Below are 23,563 nucleotides of genomic sequence, written 5' to 3' on the forward strand. Positions count from 1 at the left end.
GAATAAAGGAAACGATGATCTATATTAATAGTATTTCTTCAATAGAATCAGACTTTAAGGGATTTTCAACAATTTACTACTAGGAGTGGTATATACTTGGGATTGTGAGAACTTGAAAGAAAGAGACCCAATAGCATGATAAAGTAGTCAAAGGCAGGAGACAGGACCTTATATCTATGAGTAGGGGATAAAGAGATCTGTCTGCAGTGAATAGAACGTGCAGACAATAGCAGACATCATAGCTATTAAATTAAGAGATAACCACCAGGGAACGACTTATGTTCACAGCTGATTAACTATAGAAATGAAGAAAATTACAGTACATTATTGAGAAATGGTTTAGTGATGGAGTTATTTCATAGTTTTAGTAGCATAAACAACTAAATTGATGTGTGAAAAATATTTTGATTGATGTTTTTCTTGATTTTGTCTCTGTAATTTAGGATTTGCAGGGGGAGGTTTATCGGTATTATAGCAGCATTGCATAGCACTGTTATATGAGTTATAATTCTCTTTTATTAATCATTCTATTTGTCAGAGGTTTATACTCGTAGCTTAGAGCTAGATGGACATATTTTACACACAGGACCCAGATTGTAAGGGGTTATTGGCTACCAGTTTTTGCTAGGATTTAGTGTCAATCATTCTCATGGGGAGTCACTTCCCCTCCTCTCCGGGCTACTTGTCCTCTCTCATTATTTCCTCCACTCCCTCATGTCTTCTTTACTCATCTCAGGCTTTCTTGTTGGCTATTCCACCCAAATATGGTTGGAGTTCACATGTTTCACCGTTGGCCCTCAAATTCTTTGCCAGAACACATCTGCACTGAACCTACATTTAAAAAATTAAAAAGCCCTCCTGAAAACCTGGCCATATCAATTGGCTGTTGGATAGACTCTTGACCTCACCTGTAATCCTTGATTCCTATCCCTTTCATTTCTCTCTTATTTCTCCCCTCTCTATCTGCTGTCCTTCCTCTTTCCTCCTCATAAGTATCTTGTTCATTTTTCTTGGTTTGATTGTAACTTTTCTCTTCCAACTTCCTCTCCTTATTTTATTATAAACCACCTAGTGGCACTGCATTTATTTTGGCGATATGTTCAAGACTAATAAAATAAATAAATAGAAACAATATGAATGGCAAGGGTTCTTAGCCCAGCCCTCAGGACATACCCAGCCAGTCTAATTTTTTTTTTTTTTTTTAAGAATATCCACCATGCATATGCATGATCAATTCATATACAAGTAGCATACAAACCCATCTCATGCATATTTGTAATGGGTACCCTAAAACCAGACTGCCTGGGTATCTCAAGGACTGGCTTGAGAGCTCTGGTTTTATAGAAAGTTTCTCTTATATTACATTAGTGATTTCTATTCCGCCTTTACCTTGCAGTTCAAGGCGGATTACATAAGAATTGAATAAAGGTATTAAGTACATGTTGTTAAGGTAGTAAGAAGTATTTAGGGAATAGTTTGAACATTTTCTGATTTGCTGATGAGTAGTTGGTATTGCAAGGAAGAATTCTGAATATGTTTGGTTGTATTATATTGGTTTTATGTATTTTTTGAAGAGTAGGGTTTTGTAGTCTGTGGTCGAAGTCAGCAAATTGGTGAGTTGGTCTATTTTCGCTGCTCTGGTGGCCAGTAGGTTGTCATACATGGAGTTATAGGGGCTAAATCTGCCTATGATGTTTCTAGCTGAACTGAGGTGCTTTTTTGCATGTCTCGCATAAGTCAAGCATTCATTCACTCATTCAATTTTTTAGCCTGCCCTTCCAAAAGAGCCCAGAACGGGTTGTGGTTTTATAGACACAGCATTTGAATAACATTTCGAGAGTGAGAAACAATTTCTGACAATTTTAACTGAAAAGATAGGCTTTTACATGTTTTCTAAAGTTCAGCAACCTTTCTAAGGATCTAATAGGAGGAAGGCGTGGTTTAGTGGTTAGAGCTACAGCCTCAGCACTCTGAGGTTGTGGGTTCAAATCCCACGCTACTCCTTGTGACCCTGGGCAAGTCACTCAATCCTCCTTTGCCCCAAGTACGTTAGATAAATTGTGAGCCCACCAGGATAGGTAGAGAAAAATGTTTGCGAACCTGATTGTAAACCATTTAGAAAACCTGATAGGCAGTATAAAAATAGATGATGGGGGTTTGGTTCCATAGTTTAAGCATGGAATGAGTAGATTTGCCTATGGACCTTTTCTAGGTGGAGAGATTGTTGTGGAGGTATATACAACTATCATCCACTTTGTGATCATAGAGATCATCCGGGGATAGTTTCCTTAGCATGTACTGGTAAGACGTAACCAGGTTGTGGAAGAATCTAAAGGCCAGAACCAGGGCCTTGAAGGTGCAACGACTTCCTATAGGTAACAAATGAGCTGTTGCTAATGCTGGGCAGACATGGTCATGGACGTTCAGATTTTTTCAGATTTTTTTAGATTTTTTCAGATTTTTTTTAGTAGGTGAACTGCTGCATTTTGTGAACTGCTGCAATCCGACCCAGTATCATTGGGTTTTCCGGATATCCGACCTAGTATCATTGGGTTTTCCGGATATCCACAATGAATATGTATGAGATAGATTTGTATTAGCGAATGACATGGGGACTAATTTTTCCCTGTCCCTGCAAAACTCAATTTCCCTGTCCTGTCCCCGTGAGTTTTATTCGCTGTCCTTGTCCCTGCCCCATTCCTGTAAGCTCTGCCTTAATTGCACAAGCCTTGAACACTTAAGATTTTAAAGTGTTTGAGGCTTGTACAGATGAGGACAGAGCTTAGGCATTGGTGGAATGAGGCATTATGACATCACAATCTGAGCTCTAGAATGTTGCTGCTTATGATTTTAAAGTGTTTGAGGCTTGTGCAGATGAGGACAGAGCTTGCAGGAATGAAGCATGGACAGGCAAAGAACTGTCTAGGATGGGAAAATGAGTTCCCATGGGGACGGGGAAAAATTTGTCCTGGTGTCATTCTCTTTTTTAGTAAGTTACTGCCTCTCTGCTAATAATAATGTCCCCTTCTTATTTTATAATGTAACAATTGGCACTACTTAAACTTATTTAAATGAAGAGCATTCCAATATCTGATGTCATCAAATGCAAGAATTTATCTCACATTCATGCCGTACTTCATTCATCCGAATTTACAAATCGTCTTACTGGTCCTCAGCGGGCCACCAGGCACTCAAACTACTTTCATTGTGCTGGGCTTTATGCTCCCACTCGTCATCGGATACAGTTTTCTAAATACTTAATATTTTCGATAGTTATATTTAAAAAACTTTAATATTTATCTTGAATAAATATGTACTAAAAGTACTTAGCTGTGTAAAAGACGCTTTTCAACGGGGGTAGAGTCACTAACATGTTTCGCCCGTATAGTTCCAAGAGCATTCTCAAGGCTACCACTCCCTATTTACACCATTCAAATCAACCATTGCGCAATGGTGTAAATAGGGAGTGGTAGCCTTGAGAAAGTTTAAAAGTTACGTGCTTGATAATGGTCTTCGCCATTAGTGAGGGACTTCTTTTGTCCTGCTTGTTTCCTCCTGCTCTTTTGGACGCTTAGTCTAACAGGGTTTCTCCTAGAGCAGGGGTGTCAAAATCCCTCCTCAAGGGCCGCAATCCAGTCGGGTTTTCAGGATTTCCCCAATGAATATGCATGAGATCTATTTGCATGCACTGCTTTCATTGTATGCTAATAGATCTCATGCATATTCATTGGGGAAATCCTGAAAACCCGACTGGATTGTGGCCCTCAAGGAGGGACTTTGACACCCCTGTCCTATAGCCTTTAAGCTTGTAGCTGCTTGACCATTTCTCCCATTTTCAACCCAGTTCCTTTTCTCATCTAGCCCAGCAGACATCAACCAGTTGCCCAGTTGCTAATGATTTAATCTATGCTGAAGACATTTTATATACCAAGAATAGTTTAAATTTATTCAGCCCATTCCACTATGTGATGAACTGTGTAGATCTACCATTGGTACTATTGCCCTATGTGATGAGAAAATCTAAGGCCATCACAGACAGAAAAGCAGAAAAGATTGAAGGCACTAAATCCCAGCTGTCCAGAAACAGATAATAAAGAGCATATGACGTCCCTTAGAAATAAAACTGTCAACTCTGCTGTTCAGATCATTGAAATGTTTATTACAAACTGCCTCTTCTCCAAAGAGATAATAAAATCTCTCAGTTCATATAGATCAGCTCACAGTAGCTGCTTCTATAGTTAAAGAGGCTGATTCTATAAAGGGTGCCTAACTTACAAAACCGCAGTGCGGTTTTTAGCGCCGGCCGTAGTGGTAACAGCTCTGATGTTCATAGGAATTCTATGATTGTCGGAGTTGTTATTGCCTTAGCTAGGGTTTTGTAAAAGAGGGGGGGGGGGGGGGTTAATTGGCAAAATGCACTGAACAGTCTCAGAAATTGGTAAAAAGAAAGTTAATTGGATGTGGGTGCCTATCCAGTTCTACAAAAGATAGGTGCCTGTTGCATGGCACTTAGTGATGCCTAACGCCTAAGTGGGAGATTCTTTGGAAGGAGCATAACTTAAGCGCCGCTAAGTGCGACTCTCCAAAAACGTAGGCACCTGAAATGTATGTCTTTAAAACCCCGGCCTACATTTCGGGTGCCTAAGTTTATTTACATAGGCACCACTAACTGCGATTCGGTAAATGGTGCCTAAGTGTGATTGGCACATGGCCGGTGCCATTTTTTTAGGTGCCGGCCAATTTAGGCACTGTTTATGGTTCATAGACAACGGCGCGAAAGACAAAGGCGCGCGCCGACAACTAAGCACAAAATGGAGGCGTGCGCCGAAGAAAATTACAGTTTTTAGGGGCTCGGACGGGGAGTTTTGTTGGGGAACCCCCCACTTTACTTAATAGACATCGCGCCGGCGTTATGGGGGTTTGGGGGGTTGTAACCCTCCACATTTTACTGTAAACTTAACTTTTTCCCTAAAAACAGGGAAAAAGTGAAGTTTTCAGTAAAATGGGGGTTACAACCCCCCAAACCCCCCACAACGCCCCCACAACGTGGCGCGATGTCTATTAAGTAAAGTGGGGGGGTTACCCCCCAAACCCCCCCCGTCGGAGGCCTAAAAACAGTAATTTTGAGCGGTGCGCACCTCCGCGCTGCGCTCAATTGTCTGGGCGCGCCTTTGTCCCGGCGCGCTTTTGACCTGACACCCTTTTTATAGAATCAGCTCCAAAATGTATACCTTGTGTGTTTTCCACCATCTTCCCTTTAGGTCATGTCAAACCTGTTATTGAATACTAGTACATGGCCTCGGAGCACTGATATCCAGCCATGACTGTTTACACCATGTCAATGGCAGATACAAATTAGCAGACTTAAGTGTGCCTGCCAGCACACACAATTCATATTATTCTATACCTCCGCCCATGGATATGGATTACTTTCAGTTGTGCATTCAGAGCCCTATAGCAACTAGCACACATATATTTGCCAATTAAGGTTGCCAATCCAGGGAATAAATGATAGTATCCTGTAAACACTAGTGAACAATTGATACCTTAGGGAGGTTCTGGTGGTTCCACTGGGTTGGCTGATCTTTCAAGACAAAGAATGTTATAATGCCCTTGAATAACTCCATGGTGTGACCTCATCTGGAGTATTGCGTTCAATTCTGGTCTCCTTATCTCAAGAAAGATATAGTGGCACTAGAAAAGGTTCAAAGAAGAGTGACCAAGATGGTAAAGGGGATAGAACTCCTCTTGTATGAGGAAAGACTAAAATGGTTAGGACTCTTCACCTTAGAAAAGAGATGGCTGAGGGGAGATATGATTGAAGTCTACAAAATCCTGAGTGGAGTAGAACGGGTACAAGTGAATCAATTTTTCACTCCGTCAAAAATTACAAAGACTAGGGGACACTCAGTGAAGTTACAGGGAAATACTTTTAAACCAATAGGAGGAAATATTTTTTCACTCAGAGAATAATTAAACTCTGTAATGCATCGCCAAAGGTTGTGGTAAATGCAAATAGCATAGCTGGTTTTAAGAAAGGGTTGGAAAAATTCCTGGAGGAAAAGTCTATAGTCTGTTATTGAGAAACGGCAGATAAGGGCCATAGCCCATCAGGTCTGCCCACTCTACTGACCCACCCCAAAGTCTACTATCCTAGGGATCCCACTCCTGGTGACAGGTTCCCTTGGCTTAACCTTCTAAGGGATCCCACATGGGCATTTCATTTGCTCTTAAATTCTTGCACGCTGTTTGCCTCGATCACCTGTACTGGGAGCTCGTTCCAAGGATCAACCACTCTCTCGGTGAAGAATTTCCTGGTGTCGCCATGAAATTTCCCGCCCCTGAGTTTGAGCGGATGCCCTCTTGTGGCTGAGGGTCCTTTGAGAAAGAGAATCTCTTCTTCCATCTCGATACGGCCGGTAATATACTTAAACGTCTCGATCATGTCTCCTCTCTCCCTACGTTCCTCGAGTGAGTACAGCCGCAAATTTTTCAGCCTTTCCTCGTACGATAGATCCTTGAGCCCCGAAACCATCCTGGTGGCCATCCGTTGCACCGACTCTACTCGGTGCAAAGGATGGCCATCAGGATGGTCTCGGGGCTCAAGGATCTAGACCATCCTGTTGGTCATCCGTTGCACCGAGTAGAATCATGGGGCAAGCCACTGCTTGCCCTAGACTGGTAGCATGGAATATTGCTACTCCTTGGGTTTTGGCCAGGTACTAGTGACCTGGATTAGCCACCCTGAGAACGGGCTACTGGGCTTGATGGACCATTGATCTGACCCAGTAAGGCTGTTCTTATGTGCCCATACGGTTTGGAAGATTTGGAATATGCATAGCTATACATGCATTAAGATAAAAGATTGAGCTACCAGGCAGCAAAACTTTCATATACTGCAATAGATGCAACAGGAATGAAATCCTTTGGATACTCTGACAGGGCTGAGAATAATTAGAATTGGTGCACCTATGCAGTCAAAGTACATATACAAGACCATAACAATGAGTTACTGAGTATATGCTATTTCTCCCTATCTGAAGGGGATGCTGAAGCCTCTGATGATGAACAGCTAGGGTGCAACCATGACATGCCAGGAGGTTACTGGGCTACCAATGAAATGTGTAGAGAGAGTAGAACAGAGCAAGGTAGTCAAGTAGCTTAGGAGGTGTACCAGGGGGCTCATGCTGCTGACCTTGCCCCATGTGGAGTTGATGAGGAGACTGCTGAGAAGCTAGCTGAGAATCTTATCCCACCTCTATCACCTTACCTTACCACTCAGAGTGAGTTGAAGATTCCCCAAGTGTCAATCCACAAAGTGGCCTTTGGGCAGCTAGGAGTAAAGGACAACTCACTTGGTGCGGGAACCATCTTCCGATACAAAATGAGACGCTCCTCACCCAGAAGAATGGAAAGCTGGCCCTGCAAAAATGGCTGATGGAACTGGCAGAGAACTGCTGACTTGGTTGGATTTCCCTGTCACAGCAGGTTATGGAGCATATCACCAACCCAACCCCAATGGCAACTCTAGGATCAGCATTAAACCACCACCATATGCATCTTCTCTGCCAGAGTGGTCTATGAGATCATCAACTTCTTTCACCACTGCCCACATCTTCAACCTCATTGCATCTGTACCTACAGCTTCATTGCTGATACCTCCAGTAGCACAGTTACCCACTCAGCACATGGGAACAGAGGCCACATAATTTTTTTTCTGGGTCTGCACAATGTGCACAGATAATGGATAAAGAGCGGCCCTTTCTGAGACCAGTAACATTTCATCACAAAGTGTTGCCAAAGCTGTCATTATTGTTACTACTTTTGCCTCTGTCTAGATAAATAGCTATATCCACAGTGAGGAACTGATTCACCTGAAAGTCACCTATACATTGACTTCCTTAGGAAACAGGTAGAAGAACTGAGAAAGGAATTCACAAAGCTGAAAAACATCTGTGACCATGAGATGTGCATGATGAGATGATTTTTGAAATATCTAAGATGGAAAACTCCAGCACAAAAAGATGATGAAACTGGATGACAAGATAACAGCTAGACAAAGATTACCAAAGCAGGTAAAATTGGTACTTCACCTTCACAGCTCTGGAAATGGATGAGGAGAAACAAGTTCTTGTAAACCTGCAGGACCAGTAGCTGCTATGAAGAGAAAGTGACTCTGAGGGACATGGAGGTAACCATTTGCCAAGCAGGTATGATGTTCCTGGAGGTATATTGGCTGTCAGATACCAAGACATTACGGAGAGACTGCTGAAACTCATGTGCAATAAGACTCCATTTCCTCTGATTTACAGAACAGTCAAGAAAAAAAGCAAAATGTTTATATACAATTTAAAAAGTTCAGGCAATGCCACTTTTGATGTATGAAATAAGAATCTGCTGATAGCAGTAAAACCAAGGTGTAGAGAATGGAATTCTGGGAAGGGACGGTCACTCTCAAGAATAGGAAAATGTATACTCAGCTTATTATGTGTCAGAATTGATAAGTCCTAGATAGATATTATATCTCAATTACTAGCTGATAGCTGCTTGTTCTGAAAACTCAGCAAAATTATTTTGAGTACATTGTGAAAAAATGGGAACTTGCTGTATTGGAGAAAAAAGTCTACTGCATATCAAATAGCGTCTGGAGAATGATTTGAGAAATAGAGCCCTATCTGTAAAAGACTGAGCTCTGTTTCTCCACAGAAGTTTGTATTTCTTTGCAAACCAACTCCATCTGTAATGTTCTAGCCACAGAATGAAGATTCTTTCTTCTACACTTATCATACCTACCAACTATTATTCAAAGCTGCTCAGGGCACAAATATATTTTTTATTTATTCAATTTTCTATATCATTCTTCCAAGGAAGCTCAGAACTCTTTACATGAATTTATTCAGGTACTCAAGCATTTTTTTCTGTCTGTCCCAGTGGGCTCACAATCTATCTAATGTATCTGAGGTAATAGGGGACTAACTGATTTGTCCAGGTTCACAAGGAGCAGTATGGGTTTGTACCCACAACCTCAAGGTGCTGAGGCTGTAGCTTTAACCACTGCGTCACACTTTCATGTATTCCTCTGAACCTAACAAAAGTGTTTTGTGATTCTGGGAAAGAGGATAAAGTGGTTAGGCATGTAGATAGTGTTTTTCTTATTTCCCAGTTGAAGAAAAAGTCTGACTCAGAGAGGCTTGCATTCTGGAGACGCATACTGAAATGGGCCTCAAAAAAAGAAAGAAAGTAGATAGGAGGGTGGAAAATCCACGAGGAAGTCTGAAACAAGAGGTTTATTGGTAAAGTACCACAATGCAACAGACAAGCACCATAATTTAACAGACCCAACAGGGAACCATGTTTCAGTGAAAGTTGCCTGTTTCAGGGATCACAGAATCTACACACATACAAATAAATAAAAAATGAAAAGGTAGACATAACATCCAATAAATAAATTAATAAATTATAATGGTTAAAAATTTCATAATTCTACAATGACAACCAAAGAATGAATAAATAAATAACCTCTTCTTATACTAAGCTCGATAGCACGGGCCAACGTGTTAGATACTCCATAGCCCATAGGGATTGAATGGGTGTTGGAGCGTTTGCCATGCGGCACTCGCACCCATGACTTAGGCCTCCTTATACTAAACCGCAATAGCGGATTTTAACGCAGGGAGCCGCACTGAATGACCCGCGCTGCTCCCGACACTCATAAGAACTCTATGTGTGTCGGGAGAAGCGCGGGTCATTCAGCGCAGCTCCCTGCACTAAAAACCGCTATCGCGGTTTAGTAAAAGGAGGCCTTAGTGAAACGGGACCAAAATAATTTGAAAACAATGATTTAAAATTCTATCATAAGATGTAAAAAACAACCTATGATAAGTATGACATTGAATCTAATACAAATGCATGACTAAATGATACATGAATAAAACCATCAAAAAACTATAATAAACAAAACAAGAATACTAAAAATAAACTAAAAAATGGCCATGATATCCCTATAATATGTCAATTGTTAAAAATAACTTATGGCATGCATTTTGGGACACTATGACACCGAGAGTGCGCAGCTGTCTTTTGAACATGTAGCTTTCATGTATGTGGTTCCTTTTATTCCCATGTTGTTCAGTGAATTGTAATGAGTGAGTGGGTTCTCATTGCATATTTTGAGCTTTACACGTGGAGGGGCATAATTAAAAAAAACGTCTAAGTCCCCTTTTGGCCTAGGCCCTAAATGCTGAAAGTAGAAGCAGGGAAATGTCCATTCTCAAAAAAAACATCCAAAAGGAGGTTTTTTTAAAATAATGGCCTGCCTCTACATTCAGTTGTTTAAACGCCCAGACCTACGTCTATACTAACAATATATAATCAACCGAAAAAAAAGCCTAAGTCCCAAATGCCCAACACAAGAGCATTTAGGTGAAGGAGGAGCCAGTCCTTCAACTAAAAGCTGGATTCTGTAACTGGTATCTGTCAAAAAGAACACCGGTTACAGAATCCACACCCCACATCCCCTCCTAGCAACAATCGCGGCAGGAGAGATGGCTCATCTCCCCTGCTGCGATAACGATCCTGAAGTGCCGTCAACTGCGGTACTTTGGATCACTATCTATCCATCACACCCCCCCCCGACAAGATCGGACAGGAGGGAGCTCAACCCCTCCTACCCCGACGCAGCCCCGCAATCGGCTCGGGCAGGAGGGAACCCAACCCCTCCTGCCCCAGCGACCCCCCCTGACACACTAAGGGCAGGAGGGGTTGGGTTCCCAGTGACCCCCCCCCTGACCCTCTTCTGCCCTGGCGAAACCCCCATCCCCCGATACCATCCAGGCAGGAGGGAGCCCAACCCTTCCTGCCCTGGTGAAACCCCCACATCCCTAAGATACGGGCAGAAGGGATCCCAGGTCCTCCTGCCCACGACTGCCCCCATCTGAACCCCCAATCAGCCCCCCCGAACCCTCCACCCACTGACCTTGCAACATCCCCCATGACCCAGCGACCCCACCCTGCACCTACCTTTAGTAGTTGGCTGGCTAGACAGATGCTTCCTCCAACTGGCAGACCTACCTTCATCTGAATGGCGGGCCTGCCCCTTCCTGATGCATTGTGGGATGCACCGTGGAGGGGCCTAAGGGCCTGATTGGCCCAGGAGCATAAGGCACCTCCCATAGGAGGGGCCTTAGGCACCTGGACTAATAAGAATCTTGGACCTGTCTCCCAGTGCATTGTGGGATGCACTGGGAGTAGCCTAAGATTCTGATTGGCCATGGTCTTCACCGGGGGGGGGGGGGGGGGTGGAAATGAGCCATGGCCACTAAACTGATCACTTCAGGGAGATCCCTTGCTGCCATTAGTTTAGCGGCAATGCAATTCTCTAGCCAGCGCCTATAATATGGACGTTGGTTAGCGTGGTGGTTAGGCGGCTTAGGCGATTCTGTATAGGGCACCCGTGTGCGATTCTCAAAAGCCGCTTAGGCGGCTTCTGAGAACGGGTGCCCTTCTTTAGGTAGGGAGACCAGTGTTGGACACAGTATTCCAAGTGCGGTCTGACCATTGCTCTATAAAGCGGCATTATGACCCTCTCCGATCTACTCATGTCTCCTAATCCTAGTATTTTGGGAAAGAGTGAACAAGCATGAATATCAGGTATAGTATTAAGTAAAGGAGGTTTTACTTTAGAGATGTAAATACAGTAAATTAAGGACTCCTTTTACGAAGGCATGTTAGGGCCCTAATGCCCGGAATAGCGCTTGCTAAAATGCCGCGTGCGCTAGCCGCTACCGCCTCCTCTTGAGCAGGCAGTAGTTTTTCGGCTAGCGCGTGCTAATCCGGCGTGTGAGCTAAAAATGATAGCGCACCATCGTAAAAGGAGCCCTAAGTTGCTAGTACTACTCAGACTAGATATACATTATGAAATTGGAGATCAAAATTACTGGTACAGCCCGGTGAGACAATGGAAAGTCCAGGAGACTAGGTTTTTTTTGTTGCATCTAAGTTATCCTAGCTACGGTTTTAAGCAATGTGGAGCTTTGTTTTAGAATGATAACAAATGGCCTTTGCACAAAAAGTGTACTGCTTTCATTTTATTGCTTCTAAGGACTCCCATTGCAAAGAAACATAACATTGCCTTTGAAGGACAAAAAGTCCAGCAGAAACAGCCCAAAAGTCCTAAATGTCCAGGGTTTTGGAAAATGGCAAACCAAGCTCCGGGAAAGAATATGAAATTCATTCTGGCTGATGGAAATAACCCCAGGCAGAAGCAAGCTTGCTGCCTATTTTGATTTATCTTTCTCTGATCACTGACAGAATTGAGATGAGATAAACTTAGGAGCTATGAGGCCTATAGAGTACATAAATATATGAATAAGGAAATGCATGAGCATTCTATGATGACTAAGTGCTTTCAAGAAATATATCGCTAGCCCGATAAAATAAAATCACCTTATATAGTAGCAGATCATTTTTCAGCAGGATGCTTGGGGAAAAATTTGAAACGTCTAATCTAGATGTTTGAAATTATGTTCAATGGTGCTATATGGATTGCTAGCATTGCTGAGTATGCCTGTTTAAAAGATATAAATATACTTGTACTTATATATATATATATATATATTGTTTATTTTTATTATGCATGGTGTTTTGTGAACTGCCTAGGTTTTTAGGTGGTGTATAAAATATTAAAATAAATATTGGGCTTCAGCATGTGGAAGGGCAATTTTGACAAGACATCTAAGTCTGAGTTTGGATGTTTTGGGAAAGACACCCAAAACTTCAGTAGAGAAAATGTCCATCTTTGAAACCACAAGCCATCTTTTATTTATTTATTTTTTTCTTCAGAAATGACCTATCTAGAAGACATTTTGGCCCTTAGTGTGTCTATCTTTTTGGGCCATTTTTTAATACAAAAACGTCCAAATGAAAAATGCACACAAACAAGCCATTATTCTTAGCAAATTTGCCAAAGACATCTAAGCAGAGCAGAGGAGCACTCTAGGGGGTACTGCAGTGAACATCACATTAAAAAGTCCTAGGTACATATATCATTATAACCTGTTTATATTATATGATGAGCCCTCCAGAACCCACCCAAAACCTACTGGGACTTTTTAATGTGATATTCACTGCAGTAGCCCCTAGAATGCCTCTCTGCTCTGCTCAGATGTGCCCGTGTGCCCATCTGAAGCTGTAATACATCTTTGGGTGGTAAGAAAGAGTCAGTGACCACTGGGGGAGTGTGTGTGTGTGTGTGGGGGGGGAGGCTCTGCCTTAATCCCTCCAGTAGTCAGCTTGTCAGTTAGAGCACCATTTTGCCCTTTATTCATTTTTAAAAGAGGTCTAGCTCCAAATGGTTGCATATGGCTATAAGAACAGTTTCAGTGTAAAAAAGAGCTCTAGAGCCAGTTTCGTTGGGTGACTCTAACAATGGGCTGGATGTCCCAAGTTGGTTGCCCATGGTGACACAGGTTGCAGGTGCTCTGGTGGAGGAAATTGGGTAAGGGGATGTGGGCAGAAGTAGGTAAGGAGGGACCTGGCTTCCCGCCGGGTGGCCAGAAGGGGATAGGCTGTGAGAGGAGAAACAGGGCAGGTTGGGCGGGGGTTATATAGGCTTCATGCCTCTGAGGAACAGTGTGCTTCTCTGTCCGTAGGAGGCAACTTTCCCTCCCACCCTCCCCTTTGTATATAGGGTTCGCTGGGGAGAAATGGGGGTTTAGGGCTGTCACAGCAGCTGTAATCCTAAGCTACAAGGTTTTGGCTCATTGTAAGATGAGCGGGTTTTGGGAAGTGAGTTCAGTTGAGTGGTGATGCCGTGGGTCAGGTGACCCTGAAAAGGGGGCATGGAGGTTCATGCCTATCCTCCCAGGCTCATCAGGGGATAAGCAGTTAAGGGGAAGCGAGCTCAGGTGAGAGAATATACCTTAAGGCAAGTGGCCTAGAATAGGGGCACGGAGATCCACGCCACCCCCTAGGTTCTTGTTGACATGGCGGGGTCAGGGGAATACAATTTTGAGTTTTATCAAATTGCAATGTTTTTGTAGCTCGGGAGGTGAAGCAATTGTTGATTAATTATTGGTTGTCCCAATAAATAAAGTTGCTGCCTGGTTATTACCATCAATAAAGTGTCTGTGGTTTATTTATGGTTGACATTATTGTTGAGGTTGTATGAGATGTGATAAGCAAGCAAAGCAAAGGGCTTTGTGATTATGGGGGTTGGGGGGGAAGGATGGGTGTGAGGGGATGACAAGTTGGCCCTTCCAGATCCATATATTATATATACGTAATTAAATATTAAAGGCAGTTTTTCTCAGTAGAAAACCAGGTAAGAAATGAGGGTTAGTCAGTAATTACAAGCATTCAACTTAATTACGTACATTGAATTGTACTGGCCTGTTTCCTTATAGGAAATAATTAAGGGTTTTTAAGTTTTGAGAGCATCAAGGACACATGAAGAGGGGGAGACAGGGGTCATAAGGCACTCTACTATTGGTGGTATACAAATGAATAAAATTGGATGAATAGTTTGGTTCAAATCATATTAGGATTGTAACAGACACGCACAGGGAGGAGCAGACGCAGAGAGATGATAATCTTATGAGGCCAGTTTCCCAATAGGAAGCCGGGTTAAAAAGGGCACTAGTCAATGATTTTACCGTAATGTTATGAAAGACTGTACTGTAGATGGAAAGTGAAGGAGATATGCAGTAATAACACAAATATGTACAGGAAAAGGCCAAGGAAGCAATGCCTGAGTAAATTGTTCCTATCCCTGAGCAGTTTCCAGCTCTAGCCTATTATAGCTTGATATTTCAAAAAGAGTCTTTATAAGAAAACAATATTTATTTTCATATAGCACAGTGCATGCGTTTCTGGAAAGTAAATATTCCAAAGTCTGAGAATCATTATCTGTCTAGATGCTTATATCTATTTTATACTATATACCCGTATTATTAGCTGATTCTTGTCTTAATGATAGACCAGCCATTAAGCTTTTATGAGGCATCAAAAAAATCTCGTAGTTAGACTGTAAACAGTGGAATGGCTGTACTACAAGGGGGAGGAGTGGTTCTGCCAGAGCTTTGTAGATATTATTAGGCAGTTCACTCGCACTTTATGGTTGATTGGTTTAGGGAAGGCTTGAAAACTTGTTGTAAGATAAATAGAGGAAAATATGTGTACGGAGATGTGAAAGTGAAGGAAGTGCAATATGTGAAGCATATAGATGACAAAGCTATTAAACTTGTCCTTAAATAATTTCAGGAATTTCCCCCGGGGGTGTCAGTAGCTTACCGAAAGTCATCCCATTCCTTCAGTCTGGCAGAGACTATATCAACATTTCCTGGATGATTTATAGGTATTCTGTTAGCATGCATGTTTCAGATTAAGCATTATCAGCTGGTGAGATACACAGCTAAGAATGCCCAAAACATTGCTGTAGAATCATTTGCCAGGGCATTTATGTCTTTGTGAGAATTTGAAGCATTTTTAAAGAAGTATTTCAAGACACACTTATTTCTCTTGCTTTTTCTTCTGACTGAAGTGGAATGAGCAGTATCCATTTTAGGTGCAGCAGAGTACAATTTTGGAGTTTAAATATATTTTTGAGTGTGTTTGTACAGATTTTATGAGTGTTTTCTTTTGTACTCCAGCAAGGTGTAGTCAGATTATAAATTTATAAAATGTATTTATATTTTTAATTTTAAAACACTTATATTCCCCAAATTGCAAACATCTCTGCGGATTACAAAAACATACAAATAAAATAAAATAATACAACAAACAATCAAAACAACCATAAATCACATAAACAAAATAGTTCTAGTATTAATATCCTTTGAAAACAGGAAGGTTCACATTTTACACCACTGTAGATGTAATTCTATAAGGATCAACCTAGATTAAAGGGGGGGGGGGGTAAGGGAATTATCAACGTGAGCTACTGTTAAGGATTATTTTGCCATAAGTTGCGCTATTATAGCACAGGGTCCCAGGGTATAAATGGGTATAAAATGGGACCATCGGGGCTTGAAGGCATTTATTAGTCAACCGCAACTTATGCTCAGTCAATCTTATCTTCGCCGGTTTGCTCGTGTGCCCAATGTAAACCAGCTTGCACGGGCAGACAATTGCATATTTGCTAGGCCATATTTTGCATGTGGGCATTCCCATGGGTGGAATTTGGGCAGAGCATGAGCAGAGCACACATTAACGCGTGTACATGATAAAGTATTATAATGTATGTGCTCTTTAACAATCTAGGCACAAGTATTTATACCAACTCTATAAGGAAGATTCTAGTTTGAGTCATTTTAAGGTATCTGTGTTGATCCCATTTTATAAAAGCAAGTAGGTGTACTAGTTAGGGCGACATATGGGGCTGGGTCCCCCCTCTCTGTATTCACTCCACTGACCACCAGGCTACTCCAGAGATCTGCTTGCTGCTCTCATAGGACTAGCCATTACATCTGATGCTGTCATACAGACTGGTATATACTGTTACTGTCACATATTTGGGATGTGGGAGGGGTCAGTGACCACTGAGGGAGTAAGGGGAGACTATGCCTCCATCTCTCCAATGCTCATTTGGTCAGTTTGGGCCCTTTTTTTTGTCTTCTATTCATTACTGAAACAGGTCTAGCCTCAAACATCCAAATTGTGCCCTGGACATTTTCTAAAATGTTTGATTATTGCAGAAAAACATCCAAATCATAAGCCCACCTTAGTCCTGCCCATGCCACATTTCTAACATGCACCCTTGAGTTTTAGATGAACTACTGTGAAATGGTATTGCTAGTTGTCTAGAACAGTGGTTCCCAACCCTGTGCAGCTGCTGGAAAGTCCTCCTCTGATGCAACCGGAAACAGTAAGTTGTATCAGAGGAGGACTATCCAGCAGCCACATGCAACTTCAAGGCTCCGGCGGCTTGTTAAGATGAAAATTAAAGTAAGTCAGCGAAGGGAAGGGGAAGGGAAGGAGGGAGGAAGATGCCCGGACCGTGATTGGGAGGAAGGAGGGAAGGGGTTGCTGGACTGCGCGATCTTCAGCACAATCCTCAGTTAATTGCAGGGACAAGGCCATTCACCGCTCCACAGGGCGACCATTTTTTTTGCATCCCCGTTATGGCAGGTAACACTCGCCAAGTCATTCTCTAGCTTTGGGAGAGTTTGGTGATCTGCTAACTGGCAGAGTTCCAACCAAGAATCTCCCTGAACCATAGGTGACGGCCCATTTTATTAACTTCATGGCATCATTTCTTTTATTATTATTCATACGTAAGTTAGTACATCTTCCAATTAAAGTGCAATTACTTCATTAAGATCCAATGATAAATTGCATATGACTGCATTTTGCCAATAGGTCCATATTTGGTTCATTGGTCATGTGATTTTTTTTGTCATTATTAATTTTCCCTAACATTAGCAACTCTATAATAACTTATAAATCATGCGCGATTGGTTTCGCTCCTGTCAGCATTCACATTTAGACTAGTTGGGATCATTATTTATTTCAATGCATTGTTCATCTTGTATCAACATGTTAGCATAAGGCACAGTGACCTGTTCCCTGTTCTAGGACCCATCTACTACCAAATCTTATAGGAAGTAGCATTTGGAACAAAACATCTATTTAATAACTTTAAATAACAGCTTACCAGTAATGCTAACCAAGCAATATTATTTTTCCTGTAACTCTAAAGTATTTCTATAATATGTCCGCTTCATCTTTTATTATCTATATATCCTAGGCAAGGGGTGTCTCACATATTGGGTTATAACCTGTTGAATACTATTTTTTCCATCAAACCGGCAGACAGGGAAACCAGGGGCTGCTTTTTTTTTAATGGATGCAGCTATTGTGCATGTGTTACATATGCACATCTGTGCCCATTAAAAAAAAAAAGCCATGGGACCTCCATACCAGGACCTCACTCCCCCGACCTTCATAATGAAAAAAGAATTGGCAGGAAGGATGCCCACTCCCTCCTGCCAGGAGGTTCAAACACCTCTCATGCAAGAAACTCCCATGCCAGCAGTCCCCCTAACCCCCGTACCTTAAAATTGAAGACCTTGTGGTCTGGTGGGCCATCCCCCTCCCTCTGATACCTCCGTATCTTAAAATTGAAGACCAGCAGATTTGCCTGTTCAAAACAGCAGGTCTTTCCCTTCCTGGTGTATCCTGGTATGCACTGGGAGGGACCTAAGGCTTTAATTGGCTCAGGTACCTAAGGTCCCTCCCCTGGGCATGGATTTAGGTGCCTGAACCAATAAGAGTCTTAGGCCTGTGCCCAGTGCTGTGACAATTGGTAGTAGCCATGGAGAAGCCTTTTGAGCATTGGGAAGAAACGTTTTGTGCAATGGGGCCTTAGTGGGGCTTCTTAAGAAGTATCGTGACTAAGGCATGCTTCCAAACTGGAAGAACAATCTCCTGAGAGAGACTGGCTTGAAAGATGGGCAAGTGATGAGAGAGAAGAGGTTTAAAAAGACATTTAACAAGGAATGCAGGCCAGGGTCCAGGGAGGAGGAGGATGGATTAAGTGAATGACAAGTTTGGGAGACAGAGAGGCTGGTAAGTGGATTAAAAGAGGACAGAAGAACATGAAGAAATGAGAAGGGGCTCACAGGGAGGAGAATAGAGAATGGAAAAAGGCAGGGGGCAAAGGCAACAAAAGACTAGCATAAAGAAGAAAATTTGATGAGCCATGTTTCAGCAAGAGAAGCAAGGGGGAAAATGGGTGGGTCATAATCGGGGGAAATGGTGGTAGAAGGAGAAAGCTTTTAAGGATCCAAAAGAATGTCTGTGGGTGGTTGAGAGAAGAAAAGATGTATTTGTTAAAACATTCATGTTTGGGATAATGAACAGCAGTATGAAATTCTCGGAGGTGGATGAAAGAGTTGTGAAAAAGCAGGGGGGAGTGTGTTTTGCACCATTGGCTCCTGCACTGTGCAGATAACAGATAAGGTTTAAATTGGCAGAGTTTAGGGGAAAAACAAGGGGAGTGAGGGTGACGAACAGAAGAATGAGAGGAGCATGGCGCGTTGCCATCAAGTAAGTAAGTGTGCAGGCAACACCTCTATCATGCCAGATAAGGTGAGGAGTGTGCAATGAAAAAAATGTTTGGCAGATTAGATTCTAGGACAGTAGCAGTGTCCACAGGGTGTAGCCAAGTTTCAGAAACATAAAGAATGTCCAGGGAATGATTTGTGATTGTGCTCCTTCTGTTTTCTTTTATCTTATTTTCCTATGTGCCTTTTTTCTCATACTCCGCCCCCATTCTCTCTCAGCAGCTTATCCCTCTCCCTTTTAAAGATGTCTCTCTTCTCATTTTGTCCAGTCCTCATGCATCCTGTTTTCTATTCTCCTTGTAACTGGTATCTTTCTTCTAGTTGTCTAACCTCGTCTGGAAGCTTTTTTCTCTCTCTCTGTTACCTCTTCAGCCTCTCTACTCTCCAATGTCTCATCCTTCTTGCATTATCCTTCCATCCCTTATCCATTTTTTTCTTAGCCTCAGTCTGTCTTCTTGCACCCCCCAGACTCTAGTCCCCTTGCCACTTCACTCTCGTTTTTTAAAAATCTCCTGCTGCCACTGCTGCTTCCCTTCTTCTGTTGGACTTCATTTATAGTGAGTCAAATATGCCTCCCTATGGGGGATGTCAACTCCTGGGCCAGCTGACAAGATCAGCATCTGCAAGGTTGGCTTGATGAGAGCTAACACCAGCTGCAAACACTAGGCTACATTTGGTGGCATGTGAAGGTTAGCAACTGCCAGGCTATCAGACTGGTCTCAGTTGTAACCCAAAGAGCAGTGGCTGTGGCAGGAAAGAGGAAGCAAGCAAAGGAGGGTGGGAGTGCAACTTGCTTCCATTCCATGGCCAGAGGCTGGAGGTAAATTCCTTGGGATTGATGGACTCTGAGACCCTGGCTTTATTTTCAGTAGTCTCCAAATACAGAAGAGTAGAAATGACTGCCTTAACAAATATATGTATAACAAAGTTGACGAATGCTAAAATTATCAAGAGCTATTTATCACTATCAGATAAATAAAATATTCAAATTATTTTATAACTACTTTAGAAGCACAGTTATAAGCATTGTCTAACCAGTGCATACCACTGTGCATAGGATTGAAATGTAATTTTGCAATTTAGGGGATGGGAATTAGCATGGTTGCCATAAGCTTCAATCGTATTTTTAATTGAATTACCAAAAGAGCAAAAAAGTAAACAACGCAATTGCTTTCTTTAAAAAGTACATCACTGTGGGTCTTGATGCAAACAACAAAACTAATATTGATTTTAGAGAAATTTCAGCTAGGACGCATTGCAGCATTCTAGTGTTTGGTAACGTGAATTAAAAAGAAAAAAAAAAATCCAATAAATACATTAAACTGTCTGAGTTGGTGGCTAGCATACTAGTGAGTTGACCCTGGTGCTCTAAATAGCTGTGAGTCAGAATCCTGACGCCAATAGTTAATGAGAGAGAGAGATTGAGTTTTGGAGGATTGGTGGAAAAGATTTTTTTTTTTATTATTGGCTGAACCTTGCTGAGCCTGCTGCCGCAGTGAACCAACTGACAGTAAAATCAGGAGAAAATGAACTTTAAGCAATTAAGACAGAGAAAAAAATAAATTATATACCAGCAAACACCAACAGTGAGATCCAAGCATACTGGGGGTCTCTCAAATACCATGTGACGGTGAAATATCTCCTGCTGTGAAGATCTCAGTACTGTTTTAGTGGTCTGTAGTGCTCTCTCTCTCTCTCTATATATATATACACAGTATATATACTGTATATATGGTGAATGACTTCATTGGTCTGTCCGTACATTTATCTGTCTTGAGGCTCAATAACTCCTATAAAAGACAGCCAATCAGATTAGGGTGAAGGTGAAGCATGAGCCTGAATCCAGCCAGAACCATGAAATCATAAGAAATGACGCTTATAGACAATGAGATCTAGTACTTTCCTGTGGGCGGGACCTGCTGAGTGGAACAAGCTTCCAGAATATATCAAGCAACAAAAAGATTTACGTAAATTTTAAAAATTGTTAAAACTTCATCTGTTTTGCAAGATGAAGTATGATAGTTGATTTTTTAATATGATCTGGTAATTTTGATGTTTTTTGGATGTTTGCTTTGTTTTATTTTAATTGTATATGGCTGCAATCCGCCTTGGTTAAAGGCAGAATATAAATTATAAATCAAATTTTAAAAGTGCTAAAAAAATACATGCATAAGCGTGGTTTGCGCTTCTTGTCTTGTTTTCTGTATGTCTTGTCTTTCCTTCCTGAAGCAATTTATCATATGTGGGTTATCGGTGCCTGGAACATCACATATACTACTGGTTTTATTATGCAGTAGTGGACTTTGCATTTGTGTTTGTGCTGTTCTGTCTAATGAAGTAAAAGATAGTCACTACCAATGGGCTTAGTTTCTGATTTTGGCAGCAGCCATGTTAACAGATGAAATATTTACAGCCTATGGAACCTATAGATCGAAACATTCAAGGTACTGAAGGGAATAGACTTGGTAAATAAGGACAGGATGCTCACACTCTCCAAGGTAGGGAGAACGAGAGGACACTCTCTAAAGTTGAAAGGGGATAGATTCCGTACAAACGTAAGGAAGTTCTTCTTCACCCAGAGAGTGGTAGAAAGCTGGAACGCTCTTCTGGAGTCTGTCATAGGGGAAAACACCCTCCAGGGATTCAAGACAAAGTTAGACAAGTTCCTGCTGAACAAGGACATACGCTGATAGGGCTAGTCTCGGTTAGGACACTGGTCTTAGACCAGAGGGTCGCCGCGTGAGCCGATTACTAGGCATGATGGACCACTGGTCTGACCCAGCAGCGGCAATTCTTATGTTCTTATGAACCTACTGTAGGTTGGAAACTGCAATACTCTAAGAACTAGGATTCTAGTAAGAATTCTGCAAAAAACATTATTTATGTAAGGACTTAAAAAAAAATAATAATAAATTTCTGGCCAGTACCATAGTACTAGAATGTTACAAACTAAATGAGTGGCAGTATTTTCAACAAGGAGCTGGTTTCACTAGTAAATAAATAGTGCTAATCTTTTGTGTCTTGTCTGTAGACCATCCAGTTCCAGGACTTCTTAATCAGGATTAAGTAGTGTACAGCAGGCAGTCTGTTGAGCAACCAGCACCTGTTCAGTTCGAATCCCTCTAGAAATGAGCTCCCTCTGATGAGTGTCAAGTTTGTTATATTCAATAGCATCCACAGCTGAAAGAAATTTATAAAAAGTTCAACTGCACCTTCAAAACATTTGCAGAGATGGCCACTAAAAATCATGGCAATTAGTCAGCATCGGATGGTAAGCATTTATATGCAAGTACATTCCTGCATTTATTGGACTGTACATAAGCTACAGAGGAATTTTTTTTTTTAACATTCTGTCTGTCTACCACTTTGTAAATACATACTGCTAAGCACCTTTGAAACTCCGCTGCTAATCTCCTTCTCGAGTCTAATTGTATCTCACTGACATTGCTCAATTTTGCCTCTTTTGTAAACTGCAAAGAACTGCAAGGCTTATACAATCTATATATATAAAATCGGATGTATGTATGTATGTGTGTGTGTGTGTATGTGCCGCGATCACGCAAAAACGGCTTGACCGATTTGAACGAAACTTGGTATGCAGATCCCTCACTACCTGGGGTGATATGTTCTGGGGGTCTCGCGGCCCACCTGCACACATGGGCGGAGCTACAAACAGAAAATCAGATTTCACCCATTCATGTCAATGGAAAAAATGTAAAAAGCTGCCATTCTCACTGTAATTCACAAACGGCTTGACCGATTTGAACGAAACTTGGTATGCAGATCCCTCACTACCTGGGGTGATATGTTCTGGGGGTCTCGCGGCCCACCTGCACACGTGGGCGGAGCTTCAAACAGAAAATCAGATTTCACCCATTCATGTCAATGGAAAAAATGTAAAAAGCTGCCATTCTCACAGTAATTCACAAACGGCTTGACCGATTTGAACGAAACTTGGTATGCAGATCCCTCACTACCTGGGGTGATATGTTCTGGGGGTCTCGCGGCCCACCTGCACACGTGGGCGGAGCTACAAACAGAAAATCAGATTTCACCCATTCATGTCAATGGAAAAAATGTAAAAAGCTGCCATTCTTGCAGTAATTCAAAAACGGCTTGACCGATTTGAACGAAACTTGGTATGCAGATCCCTCACTACCTGGGGTGATATGTTCTGGGGGTCTCGCGGCCCACAACTCTATGTTGCTTGCTCAGGGCTGGGTTCACCCAAGAATTTATATGTTCTTGCTCCAGGAGGTGAAACTAAAAATGTTGTTTATAATCACGTTTTACGTTAGTTGTATTGTATTCATTTTGTCAAATATTTCACATTATAATTTGAATATTGTACTTTTTATTAAGCTGTAAAAAAATAATTTCATTCACCACTATAAAGTATCTTTATTTGAATCCATTTACAGTGTTATTGCTATAATTAAATACCCGTGCAACGCCGGGGTATCAGCTAGTATAGAAATAAAAACTTTTGTTATGTTATGTAG

Source organism: Geotrypetes seraphini, chromosome 5, assembly GCF_902459505.1.
Source record: "Geotrypetes seraphini chromosome 5, aGeoSer1.1, whole genome shotgun sequence".
In the NCBI taxonomy this organism is placed as follows: Eukaryota; Metazoa; Chordata; class Amphibia; order Gymnophiona; family Dermophiidae; genus Geotrypetes; species Geotrypetes seraphini.